Source organism: Culex pipiens, chromosome 2 (assembly GCF_016801865.2).
Source record: "Culex pipiens pallens isolate TS chromosome 2, TS_CPP_V2, whole genome shotgun sequence".
Taxonomy (NCBI): Eukaryota; Metazoa; Arthropoda; class Insecta; order Diptera; family Culicidae; genus Culex; species Culex pipiens.
Window position 1 is genome coordinate 31,969,813 of NC_068938.1, and position 15,029 is coordinate 31,984,841.

A 15,029-nucleotide genomic window follows, 5' to 3' on the forward strand; every position below is an offset into this window, starting at 1 on the left:
CGGCGGAACGGTCGGGAACAACTCTTCACTCCAGCGCGCACACGCACAGGCTGTCCATACAAAAATGATTTATGAAAATAGAAAATCACCAATGGTCCGATTTTCAATGTAAAAATATGAAACATTCGTGAAAATTTCCGATCTTTTAAAAAACAATATTAAAAAAAATCAAGACTAACATTTCAAAAGGGCATTATATTGAATGTTTGGCCCTTTTGAAATGTTAGTCTTGAAAAAAATTAAGATATTTTTTCGAAAAGATCGGAATATTTCACGAATGTTTCATATTTTAACATTCGAAATCGAACCATTGCTGAGCTATCGACATTAGAAAATGGTGGGTTGTTTGGGTGAGACTTAAAAATATCAATTTTCCTGTTTTTAAATCTTTGCATGGCAATATCTCAGCAACCAAGGGTCGTTTCAATAAAGTTCAAAAATGCAAAATATAGAGAATTTTCTCAGCTTTTCAAAAAATATGTTTTTCAAAGGTGGGAAAACATGGACACTAATTAAAAAATAATAATAACTGCTACTTTTTTCAAAAAAGTTAAGTGAAAATGGCTATAACTTGAAAACGGTGCACTTTATCAAAATTTCACTAAAGTACTTTTTATTGCAAATTTGATTTTACATCGAAAAATGAAGTTGAAAAATTTTTGCGACCAATAATTGGATTTTTTTTTTAAATCAGTATTGATTCAAAAATGTATAACTCGGTCAAAACTATTTTGGCCATTCTGTAAATTTCTGAAAAGTTGGCAATAGTGTTTTTTTAGCAATTTAAGTTTTAGTGACAAAAAGTGAAATTAAAAATCACCAAAAAAAAAATTACCTTGTGAGCAATTCTCTACCAAAACCGGAAAAAGATTTTATTTGTATTTTTTGATTTGGCTCAAACTTTGTGGGGGCCTTCCCTATGACCAAATAAGCTATTTTGTGTCATTGGTTCACCCATACAAGTCTCCATACAATATTGGCTGCTGTCCATACAAAAATGGTATGTAAATATTCAAAAAGCTGTAACTTTTGAGTGAATTTTCTGATCAATTTGGTGTCTTCGGTGTCTTGTAGGTATTGTTCATGACCTTTGAAAAAAATAGGTACACGGAAAAAAAATTTCAGATTTTCTAAACAACTTTTTTTTCACTAAAACTCAATTTCCCAAAATACGTATTTTTTGATTTTCGAGATTTTTTTATGTTTTAGGGGACAAAAATTCGCAACTTTTGAGCCATACAGAAACATGGTCAAAAAATCTGCCGCCGAGTTATGATTTTTTGAAAAAAAAAGTGATTTTTGGAAAAAAACGAAGTTTCATTCAAAAACGAGTTTGACATTATTTTTTAATGCAAAATTGAATTTCCAATCGAAAAGTACTTTACATATTTTTTGATAAAGAGCTCCGTTTTCAAGATATAATCACCGAATGTTTGATTTTAGCGACATTTTTGCAGTTTTTCAATCTTTAAAAATAGTGACCATGAGTGACCATTTCTTAAAATATATTTTTTTAAAAGTTCAGAAAATTTGCTATGAAATTGTCTAAGAAACATTGAAGATTGGACCTCGGGTTCATCACTATTGTTTCAAAAATTCATAACTCCGCGGCAGATTTTGTGACCATGTTTCTCTATGGCTCAAAAGTTCCGAATTTTTGTCCCCTTAAACATTTAAAAAATCTCGAAAATCAAAAAAATACGTATTTTGGGAAATTAAGTTTTAGTGAAAAAAAAGTTGATTAGAAAATCTGCAATTTTTTATTTCCGTGTACCTATTTTTTCTCAAATGTCCTCAACAATACCTACAAATTTGCCGAAGACACTAAATTGATCAGAAAATTCACTCAAAAGTTACAGCTGTTTGAATATTTACATACCATTTTTGTATGGACAGCAGCCAAAATTGTATGGAGACTTGTATGGGTGAACCAATGACGCAAAATAGCTTATTTGGTCATAGGAAAGGCCCCCACAAAGTTTGAGTCAAAGCAAAAAATACAAAAAATAAAAATGGTCGAAATTGGCCGATTTCGTAAAGAGTTGCTCTTGTGTCATATTTTTTCGGTGTAGTCCTACAACTTTGCCAAAGACACCAAATCGATCAAAAAATTCCTTCAAAAGATATTTTTTTTGAATTTTCATACATCATTTTTGTATTGACAGCTGCCAAATTTGTATAGCAAATAATATGCACAAACTAATGATGCAAAATGGCTTCTTTGGGCATACCGAAGGCACCTAAAAAGTTTCAGCCAGATTAAAAAAAAAAACGAATGACCGAAATCTCAGAGAATTGCTCCTTATTCGGCTATTTCGAAGGTTATTTTTTTCCAATTCGTTCTCCTTAGTAAGAGTAAACTCTCTCCCCATTAAGAACAAATCAGCTGTTGAAAGGTAGTCCATATCTCAGCTCAGGATAACAACTGCACCAATGTATTTGTTAAAGCAACCAAATAAATGAAATGAAATGAAATGCTCCTTATTCGAAAAATGTATACACCATTTACACGACGCCGTGCCTTCCGATCAACGATGATATAGGAAGAGCTTTTAAAATCACAAAACAAAAAAAAATAGAATACAAAAGCACAAAAAACATCTATCGCGTGTTACAATTACAATTACAACGACAAACTCAACCGGCGGCGTGCCTTCCAATAAACGATGATAAAGAAAGGACTGATATTATCATTGCTAGCAAAAAAAAAGACACCTAAAAACACGATCGATCCTGTCAAGCAACCGCGTTGCCCCACCGCCCGCATTCAAACTACATAATTCACGACAAAAATGCGAAACAAAAGGCACACAAAAATTCACTTTTCACTCCGAATAATTATTTTACGACCACGCGCTCTTGTTGCCAATTATGCACTCAAAAATTTATATGAAATCAAAGATTGAGAAAAAATATCGGATAAGAGTTTAAAAATAATTAAAGTAGATAAATTTGAGAATGATATTTCAAATCGATTTCTTATTCGTCAAACTTCTGCCAACACTTCCCACACGTGTGTTCCATATGGATCCACTACGGCACCCCCACACCGGTGCCCGGCTATCGAAAGTGGTGTACGAACGACGCTTCATCCCGTCAAATTCGCAACGTGTCCTCATGAGTCTTCTCCACCAGAGCACCCCTTCTACCCCAACTATCCCGTCTCATTCCAATACAATCGCCATCATCATCATCCTCATTCCCAATGTCGTCATCACCGTTCCTAGTCCTGTCGGTGGTGGACTCTGACTGCCTCCTCAAAGGACCCTTCCCCCATCCACAGAGCACACAAATGAATCTCCCACTCACACTCACACGACCATTTACACACACCCTCAAGTGGGGAGAGCGAACGAACGCGTTCGATTCCTCGTCGCAACTGCTTCGTCCTTTGTATGAGTGTGTATGTGTGAAAACGTGTATTTGTGTATGTGTGCGTGCACCTCTTGGCCATCACTTCGCCCACGAACTCTTGGAAGTGCGCCGCGTGTCGTCGTGGTCGTCGTCGTCGTCATTGTGTTTGTACGTACGTACACCACTATCAGTTATTATTATTTTAAGGCAAGTGAACTTCATAATGAAAGTTGTTTAAAAAAGTTGTCTAAAAAATAGCGCTCCGCTCTAGAGCTCACGGAGTTACGTTCAAAAGCACCGCGAGAAGCGTTGTTTAAAAAACCTAACCTCCTTTTGCCGAACACGAGAATCTACAGTGCGTCTTCAAGTCCCGAACGCCGTCCTGCGTGTCCTTGGTCCTTTCTCTTCGGCAATTTCTCCAAGAAGTGTGCCATTCATGCCGACGAAAGGAAGTTGCGCCCCCTCGTCCGTCCGGACCTTTCCTTCTTGACCTTCCCAGCGTCCAACAACATTGTGTACGTCTCAACGCCATTGATCCGGAGTTTGTCCTACTTTTGTACCCTCGTCCGTCCTGCTAGACGACCGAACGACGTCCTACTCCTCGTTCCGTATATCGTCTACAGTGGCTTGGGACGTCGAGTCGAGGTATGATCCGCCGGCTGATGTCTGGGTCGGCATGGTGGTGTAGCCATCAACAGCTGGCCGACGACGACTAGGACGAGGACGAGGGGTCGGTCTTGGTTAAAAGTTCGACGTTCGGCAATAGACACACCAGCCGGGGCGGTACGGAGAGCAGGTCGAAATTTTTGAACCCCAACCCCCTCCACCAACCATGGTCTCAGCGAAAGGGAAAGCTTGCACTGCCGGTGGAAGCTCGTCCTGAAGCAAAGGAAGAGTGTTCGCTTCTAATGCCTCGCTCTATGTGTGTTTAGGAAATCTCTACATTTGCATCATTCATCCGTTTGGGGCAGGACTGGGAGAAGAGGCCGGCAGGTGAGGTGTGATTGCCGAAAAATATTCCGACACCCCCATCATTATCAGCAGGTAGAAGGCCGGATGTGGGCAGTTTGGCAGGATGGTTCCGGTACTGCATGGGGTGATGATGACACACATTTGGCACATTAGAACCGGTAGTTAATGGTAATGTGCTTCCTTCATGAATATGGATTGAGCTAGGAATTAAAGTCCTAGAGGATATTTTTCAAGGAGCTGGCTAATTGCTTCTTGGGAAGGACTTAAATTTATGCTATAATAAATAATTTAAGCTCTAAAAATTGAATGTTTTCTACCATCAATAAATGATTGAAGCTCTAGAAATACATATAAAAAAATAAATCATATTGAAAACTGGGGAGAATTGATCACAAGGGACACTTGTATCCCGAGGACACTTAATCCCTAGCTTGTATCTCGTCAGAGGTGGTAAAAAAATGTTCAAGAACGTTTTGCTAAATTAACTCAAACTAACAGTAGAACCTGAGAAAAATAAAAAAAATAGCGTGGAGTTGCACACTTTTTTCTTAATATTGTTTAAAAAATCTCCTAGAGATCTTTTTTCTTTGTTTTTAATTTTTTAAATGAAATTTCTGTAATTTTGAGAAAATAAAAAAAAATATAAAAATTGAAATTACAAGCCTAGGTTTCAACATTTGGATGAAAAAAGTGTTTTAAAATGCATTTTATAGGCGTACAGTTGCTTTCCAATCATAAGTTTTGAAAATATCGAGGTATTGACGGATTTTATTTTTTCGAAAAAAAAACTTTTCGTGCGACTGTACATTGGTATTTCATGAAAATTTAAAATGTTTTCAAAGGAGTTCAAACATGCTAAATATGATTATAAACGCGGGAAAATGCATTTTAACTGGTTTTCAGTTGATTAAACTTTAATTTTCATTAAAAATTTTGAAGTTTTTCGAAAAAAGTTTTATGAAAAAAGGCATTCTTGGTCAAATTTGAACTTAGCTTACAAGTATTATTTTGAACAAAAAAAATTAACATACAAGTCACAGTTTCAAAATTTGTATGAACAATTTGTTCTAAATGCATTATACACCTGTCCTAATGTTTTGCAATCATAAGTTTCTAAAATATCAAAGCATTGACAAAAAACATCATGCTGCCTAAGATTTTTTCAAATTTTTTAAGGAAGATAAAGTTTTTGCGGAGCTGTACATTACAATTTCATAAAAATTCAAAATTAAACGAGCTTAAACATGCTAAAAATGATTATTAATGCAGAAAAACGCATTTTAGATTGTTTTCAGTTGATTGGACCTCTAGTTGCATTGAGGTTGTTATGTTTTTTGGAGAAACTTTTTTTTACCCCTTATTTTTCGAAACAATTTTGAAGGAGGGTAGGGGCGACATAAACTTTGAAAAATATTTGCAACGGCTCACTATGTTAAAAGAAAGTTAGAACTCATTCCAAAATATGTTGAATAATAAATAAAATAAAGCTTTTTGTTAAAAACATCTATGATATTTTCAGAAGTTTTGATAGAAAAAAAAATCATTATAACTTATTTTTTTATGTTTGCAAAAATAAATTCTACGGAGAAACTGTCCTGCACAGAAAAAAAATGATGGTAATATTCATCAGGAAAAGGGTGACAGGTGGTGAATATTCATCAGTTTCTAATGAATTTTCAAAAAAAAAATCAAACCATCCACATTAACGACCCCCGGGTCTTTTGTGGTCTCTATTGCAAGTTTCTGCTCGAACCTAGGAGTCCGAAGGCTTGAATGGGGAGGGCACCCAAACCTCTTTCTACTCCAAGGAACCTTCCACCCCAGTGTTTGAACTGACGACCTTTGGATTGCGAGTCCAACCGCCGCCAGCGATTCCACCGGAGTAGGCTTGGTTTGGTGTGTTGTTTGTACTTATGGCATGGAGACGACTCCCACACCTGGAATGACCTAACGGCCGAACAACCAAGGCCGGGACCGACATTTTACTTCCTCATCCGATGGCAGGTTGCAGCAGATGGGAATCGAACCCAGAATCATCCGCTTACAAAGCGGACAGCGTAACCATTCGGCCACGCACTGCCACTGAATGAATTTTCATCAGGTTCATATTTTTACACATTATTTAAGTAAAATTAATCATAAAAAGAGGTAAATTCAACAAACAAAATTTTCAACCTTCCAAAATTGAACTTTTTTTCTCTGTCTAGGCAAATCATTAGATCAATTGGTTTGGTTTTTGTGCTCATGAAACTAAGTTTAATAAAGGTAGTTGAGGTAATTGTTTTTCTAACTGAAATTTAAGCATTTTTGAAGTTGATACTTTTTGTTTATCATACATGCAAATCGACTGTTGGATTTATCATGGCCAAATCCTTTTTTTTTAGGTCGTATCGATTCAATTAGTCAAATCATCGTTCTGCGCATTTTACTGAAGATTGATTTATATTTTTTTGCCGAATTCTCGAGTTACAATGAAAACTGTAAAAAGCGGATGTGCATGTCAGCGAGTCAAACTGCTCGTGACAAGATAGCAAAATCACAAGGAAATGCATAATTGTAACAAAAAGTTTAATTCGTTCAAATTAAGGGACACTGAAGTCAACAGCCTTCTGACTAATTCTTCCTTGTTACTATTCGAAAACTTCCGTCCGTGTTGTCCATAGTCCCAATCGGTGATGTGAACAACACCGATGATCCCACATGGTATCACCCTATACACCATCCGGCGGGGGTCATTAAACAACGCGTCGCGAAAGCTCCGACAGCGGTCGAACATCCGGAATCCTCCCCAGTGGGCACACATACGCGCAACACAATGAGCTTTTCCACCTCATCACCACCACCCACTGGGCTAGCGCATTCGATCGTGGTGCGTGCACAAATTGGAAAATGAGCAAGCGAAGGGAAAAAACCGCAAAAATGCCCGACATTGGTGCCAACATCCGGAAAGCTCTCTCCATCCTGGTGGTGAAAAATGGTGGAAAATGGTCACTACTAGTTCGCTTCAGGAATATGGGAAAGAGGAGAAAAAAAATCTCTCTCCCTGTTACACCCCTAACCGTTTCCAGTGTTATGCTGGGGAGGGAAAATTCGAGGGAGAAAAAAATTGCGCCAGAGGAAAAAAAAAATGCTGACGTCCGAGAAAAAGTGGGCGGAATTTTTCCCAACGTTTTTTTCTTCTTCTCTCCTCTGTATTGTATGTTATGTATCACCACAATTCAACGAATCATCATCGACCTAGCAGGAAGCGGTTTGTTTTTTTTTTCACCGATTTCCACGCAGGAAACTCCATTGCCTGGGGGGGGGCATGTGCGTGCCCTGAGCAGCGAAAAAAAAGCCTGTTCGCGTTGAATGGATAAAATGTTTTCACGAGGGGGATGAAAAGTGGGTGGGGGGTGGTTGTCGATAGGATTACCAGCACACAAAAGGTATTATAATCACGCAGAGGTCCTCTGCTATTAGAGTGAGCGGACGAACCCCGGGAAAACCGGGCGTGTTGTTTTTTCGCAGCGTTTTTGTTGGCGGTGAATGGGGAGTTGGGGTGATGCAACAAAAAAATGTTTCAGTTTGTCCAATCCGGTGCATTGGTTGGGTTGCAATCTCTATCGAGGGGGAAGGGAGCTGCCTGAACGGTACGGAATGGGATGTTTATTGTTGTGTGGGCGATAGTCACGATACAGAGGCCTCAATTTTATTGGGAGGAGCCAATATCGAGGTGGTGATTTGAATGAATGTTGAACGAGTCGATGGCACTTTGGAGAAGTTAATGTTGCAAAATGTTCACTATTAATTTAATGTTATAAATGTATTCAAAATAAGCATTTTATTACAAACTATTTCTTTAGAAATGGTTTAAAGTTGAAGAAATTTAAATGATATGAACAAAGCAACACTTAACTAAATAAAGATACAAGTGATTATGGATCAATAACGAATAGACCTCTCGTTATGTCTAATAACACCATCCAACATAAATTAACAAAAATTGTAAAACAACACTACTGAGCAGTTCTCTCAGATTTCGGACATTCGATTTTTTTTTAATTTTTTAATCCGACTGAAACTTTTTTGGTGCCTTCATTAGTTTGTAGTTTGTACATATAATTTTCCATACAAATTTGGCAGCTGTCCATACAAAAATGATGCATGAATATTCAAAAATCTGTATCTTTGAAGGAATTTTTTGATCGATTTGGTGTCTTCGGCAAAGTTGTAGGTATGGATATGGGCTACACTGAAAATAAATGATAAACGGTAAAAAAAATTTTTGGTGATTTTTTATTTAACTTTTTGTCACTAAAACTTGATTTGCAAAAAAACACTATTTTTTTTTATTTTTTTTTATATGTTTTAGAGGACATTAAATGCCAACTTTTCAGAAATTTCCAGAAAGGACAAAAAATCTTTGACCGAGTTATGATTTTTTTTTAATCAATACTAATTTTTTCCAAAAATCGAAATATTGGTCACAAAAATTTTCCAACTTCATTTTTCGATGTAAAATTAACCCTCTACTGCCCAAATTTTTTTTTCGAAAATTTGTATTTTTCCCGTGTTCAGGAGGTCATTTTGAGCAACTTTTGTTCTACGAAAAACTTTACTTCTCTTGTTTTATGTTTTTCTTGTTTCATTTTTAGTATTTTAATTTGCATTTATCTTGTTTAGTTCATGTTTGTTTTTGGTAGTATTTGGCCTACTCTACCACCTCCTATCATTACATTTTGCCTATCTAATTTTTTCATGTTTTTACAGTAACTTTTTCAATTTTTTGCATGTTTTTCACATTTTCCTTTATAAAATGGAACCATTATCATTTAAATTGTAAATAAATGCGTAGAGGCATAGTCTGGGGCACTAGAAAAATTACTGCATACTTCTTTTTACTTAAAATATAGGAAATGTTAGTAAAAAACACAGCCAAAGTTGACCCCTAAAAAAATTACATTTTTAAAAACATTGGCAAAGTCACATAAAACAAGTCAAACTTCCAACCCTAAAATTTTCCAAATTTTTAAAAGTTCTTCTTTCCAATGCTTTTTGAAGATCAAAAATTGGTTGAAAAATGGATTTTTGGCGATTTTTTAAATCGAAGCCCGTCTAGAGGCGGGGTTGGGTTGTAGAGGGTTAAATCAAAATCAATTAAAAAGTACTTTAGTGAAATTTTGATAAAGTTCACCGTTTTCATGGTAAAGCCATTTTTAGGTAACTTTTTTGAAAATAGTCGAAGTTTGTCATTTTTTTTTAAATTAGTGCACATGTTTGCCTACTTTTGAAAAAAATATGTTTGAAAAGCTGAGAAAATTCTCTATATTTTGCTTTTTTGAACTTTGTTGATACGACCCTTAGTTGCTGAGATATTGCCATGCAAGTGTTTAAAAACAGGAAAATTGATGTTTTCTAAGCCTCACCCAAACAACCCACCGTTTTCTAATGTCGATATCATAGCCACTAATGGTCCGATTTACAATGTTAAAATATGAAACATTCATGAAATTTTTCGATCGTTTCGAAAAAAAATATTTTTAAGCCAAGACTAACATTTTAAAAGGGCGTAATATTGAATATTTGGCCCTTTTGAAAGTTAGTGTTGATTTAAAAATTTTGAAAATCGGACCATTAATTATTTTTTTCAAAAGTGGGCAAACATGTGCACTAATTTTAAAAGAATGAAAAACTGCGACTATTTTCAAAAAAAATACCTGAAAATGGCCTTAACTTGAAAACGGTGAACTTTATCAAAATTTCACTGAAGTACTTTTTGATTGCAAATTTGATTTTACATCGAAAAATGAAGTTGGAAAATTTTTGCGACCAATATTTCGATTTTTTTGAAAAAATCAGTATTGATTAAAAAATTCATTGCAAATTTGATTTAACATCAAAAATAAAGTTGAAAAATTTTTGCGACCAGTATTTCGATTTTTTGAAAAAATCAGTATTGATTAAAAAAACATAACTCGGTCAAAGATTTTTTTGTACAAACCAGGAAATTTCTGAAAAGTTGGCATTTGATGTCCTCTAAAATATTTAAAAAAAAATTAAAAAAAAAAATTGTGTTTTTGCAAATCAAGTTTCAGTGACAAAAAGTTAAATAAAAAATCACCAAAAAAATTTTACCGTGTATCATTTTTTTTAGTGTAGTCCGTATCCATACCTACAACTTTGCCGAAGACACCAAATCGATCAAAAAATTCCTTCAAAAGATACAGATTTTTGAATTTTCATACAAAGTTTTTGTTTCTACTGTTGTATAATGCATTATACAACATTTTTTCATTGAAGTGTTGAATCCATGGCTTGTTATTTTTTTTATGCCCCTAACCATCTTGATTTTAGCCAGAGTCAAAATACATAAACTTTGAAAATATTTGCAACGGTCTTAGTCTTAAATGTGAATCTTTGCAAGGTCATTTTCAGTCGAAAGCATACCCAAAATTAAAACATTTCTCATTTTGTTCTTGGAGTTTGGCGTTTTTAGCAAACCGTTCATGAAAAATAATACAGGGAATTTTTGGTTCAAATAATGTTTACCAACTTTGAAGTTGAATTGAAAGGTGTCAAAGACAAATTTATAAGAAATCTGACGAGCATTCCGGTAAAAATATTTACGAGACTGAAAAATGAAGTCTGTCATATAGAAATGACCAAAAACCACCAAAAACTTTTAAAACCGCAGTATCTTCACAAGGATTGGACTTAGGATAATGGTTATTATGGTGATTTTTTATCATCATCTTAGGATATTCCCTCAACATTTTTGAACGAAAAAAAAATCGTGACATAGGTACCCCTAAAATTTTACTTTTTAACATAAAAATCAAAAAATCTTATAGAAGCGGCGTGTATTTTTCTTTCAGTGTATTTTTTCAGAAAGCCCGTCCAATTTCCTACAAGTTTGTCTTTGACCACTTTTTGATAGGCCAGAAAATCCAAAATCATTTTAATTCAACAAAATAAATGTTTGTAAAAATTCAACTTTACTCCCTTTAAAACAGACTTTAATATGTGTTGTGCTTTAGTAAATTATGAATAATTTTTGAATATGTACTATAAAATACAATTTTTATTTTTTAGACCACATAAAGGAAAAGTTTAAAAAAATATTCTTTCAACTTCTTACCTATTTTGGATGGCCTTAAAATTTTAACAATCAGTTTCATAATAAAAAAAAATCAAATTATTCGCTCTACAGCATTGCCTTGGCGTTCTCGATTGCGAGATTCCTACTCGAAACTAGGTGTTCGAAGGCTTGATTGTTGAGGCAATTGCAAACCTCTTTTTACACCTTAGCTTCCATCCACCCCGGGATTCGAACTGACGACCTTTGGATTGTTAGTCCAACTGCCAACCAGCGACTCCACCGAGACAGGACCCAGGGAGACGACTCCTACACCTGGACTGAGCTAACGACCTAACCTTTTTTTTTAGGTTAGTCCGGGACCAACATTTACTTCCCTTCCGACGGAAGGCGTGATCAGACAAATCTCGTCTCGAAAAATGCCACCGGGACCGTCTGGGATCGAACCCAGGCCGACTGGGTGAGAGGCAATCACGCAGTTTCATAATAATGTAACATAATTTATAATTTTAAAAATTAGGTTTAAAATGGAAATGTACTTTTTTTAAAGCTTCAAAATGAGAAAGTTAATATGGACCGGATATATTCGTCATTCTGATTTCCAAATTGAATCTGGATACTATCCGGATTACCAGGATTTTTCGCGTTCTCCGTAGATCTGAATCGCCAAAGCTTAACAAATTTGGTATTCATGTGTCCATCGTGGCATACAACAAAGTTCATTTCTAATCTAATCTAATCTAATCAGACCCTAGCGCAGCCAATCTTTCGAAGGGATCCTGGAGAGTGCCTTAGGTTAGATGACGCCTAGCACCCTTCTTGTCATTTATTAACATTTGTAGTGCGCCATTGCATCGGAATGCATTGGAAAATCACAAGCGTTAAAGCGGCCAGGCTTACTGCGTAAAGCCGTATCGCAGAGATGACTCGTAATTGGGTTGAGTTTGAGCACTGAGTGTTCGAACAACAACACAATTCTGAATCTACAGGGGAGGAAGAAGCGTGGGGACACACCACCATACGCTCCGAGATTTGGTTGTATTCGTTGGGAGCACCATGCTAAGAAGGTTTGGTACTCCGGGACCCTCTGGGATGGGACATTGTATTTCCACGAATGCCCGTCTCCCGTCTCGAGCGAATTTGATTTTTCGTTCATATTCATCATTTCAAATTTATGTGTTCTTAACTTTCTCGTTGGGAGCAGATGGGAATCGAACCCAGAACCATTCGCTTATAAAGCGAACACCGTAACCAGTCAGCCACGGCCGCTCCTATGTGGCATACAACAAAGTTCATTTAATAAGAAATTGGAAAAATAGTTTACAATGGATTTACAAGTTTTGACAGTAAAAATATAAATTTTATTTAAAAAAAATGTTTATCTCGCTAAATTTTTGAAATTTGCCAAAATAAGATTTATAATGGTAAAACTTGTTATCAGGATTAAAAATCGTAAAAGTATGTGGAGTAAATCAATCTTGTTTTTTTTTTTTTTTTTTTTTAATTTATATTTATTCAGTTTTTCTTTTCCATGTACATTCATTCAGTTAAAATATTATTGAGTGTCCAATCACAATCGATGACTTTTCACCTCAATTTTAAATACTAGCAACTTTCATTTATTCATGAAATATTTAGCTTTCGCTATTCAGTGATTTCAAATGTAGGAGGTCCTACATGTACAAAAGGGAAAAGGGATACCTTAAAACTAACTTATAAACTATATAAAGAGCGGATCAATGCAGCTGAAGACTGCAATGATTTTTGTCGAAATGCATCAATTATTTTATTGGACATAACATCCAAAGTGTCAACTTCGGCTAATTGATGAAGTTCACTGGTGCTGAACCAGAGAGGAAGTTTCAGAATCATTTTCAGAATTTTGTTCTGAATCCTCTGAAGTTTTTTCTTCCTGGTTAAGCAACAGCTTGTCCAGATCGGCACAGCATAAAGCATGGCAGGTCTGAAAATTTGTTTATAAATTAACAGTTTATTCTTGAGATAAAGTCTAGAATTCCTGCTTATAAGTGGATACAAACATTTAATATATTTGTTAGGAGGTCCGACTTGTCTGTGATCGGAGTCGGTTCGTCGCTGAGAAGCTCCGCCGAATTTTCGCGTTTTTATTGTGTTTTTGACTAGTTTCGGGCGCGTGTGTGGTTTTAGAGTGCAGATTGGGAGGGCTGTTACCAGATTTTCACGGAGTTCAGTGATTCACGCCGGAATGTAGTGCATTTTCATCAAATTTATTCAGATGATTGTGTTTTCTTCTTCCTGTGCAAAGGGAAGGAATCGTTTTCTATCGACAGTTATGTCGACTGTTATGTCGACTGTCAGGGGCTAACCTCACGAACGGGAACGCGGTACTCATCGGTTGTTGTTGTGACAGTTCAGGAAGCGGAAGGCTAAAATCCAATAGGATTGAAATTTTGTTGGCAAAGAAATAACTGAAAAAAAGGGAAAAGTGATTTTCTCTATGTTTTAGAGACATCTCAAACAAATGTGTGTGATTTAGAGGAAGGCTGACTCCAGAGCTGTTCTGCGTGTAAAAATATGTTTTTTTTAAACAGCAAATCCGCTAACCGCTCTTGAAAGAAGTGTTACCGATGGAGATACATTAGCAGTTGGAAGTGGATGACCGTTTCAAGAAGCGTCACCAACGGAGGACACCAGCTGAACAGAGCTCCGCCTTATATCGCTTTGCAGAGAATTTGTGATATTTCTTTCTTAAATATTTCACTATCTCTTTTTTCTAATCTTTCTTTATCTCATTCATTTTTAACTGCTTCTACCAAAGTATCTTGCGAAATTTTCATTCGAATTCTCAACTAAGTCTTTCGCTCTATAAAGCCTTACAGTTTCTTTAATATTCTTTTTTAAAAAAAAAAGGTTTTTCACGTCACAACTGTTCTATAACTATTCGCTATGTCTCAATTAATAACAAACCACTTTATAGCTTTTCAGCTGGGTATGAAGGTAATTTATTAAAACAAACATGATATATGATATATTGAAATTTTATAAAATGACTATTACTACACTTGACATACTTTACACAATACCTATGCAATCAATAACCGGAGCGTTTGGTACGGTATGTCCACGCATCCTTCCTCCCCTGTCGATTCTGTGAAATGTGATCCGTTCTCAGAATCCTCTCTGCGGTAAACACAACGCAGTAGGGCTGGCCGCTTTAATTTTTGTTTTACATTTTCGGGTGTTCTCGGATGTACTGCAATTATTAATATTGACAAGAAAAGTGCTTGGGGCGTCATCTAATCACAAGACTTTCCAGCATGCTTTCATCGGACTGGCTGCGTTTGTGTTAGATTAGATTAGATTAGATTAGACAAACATTTAATATATTTGTTACACTTAACCTGGATACTTTCAATGTGATCCTTGTAAGTAAGGTTTTTGTCAAAAGCAAGTCCAAGATATTTCACTTGATCCTCCCACTTTAAATTTACCTCATTCATCTTTATAATGTGATGACTTTTTGGTTTAAGAAAATCAGCCCTTGGTTTGTGAGGGAAAATAATAAGTTGAGTTTTTGCAGCATTTGGAGTAATTTTCCATTCTTTCAAATAAGAATTGAAAATATCCAAGCTTTTTTGTAATCTTC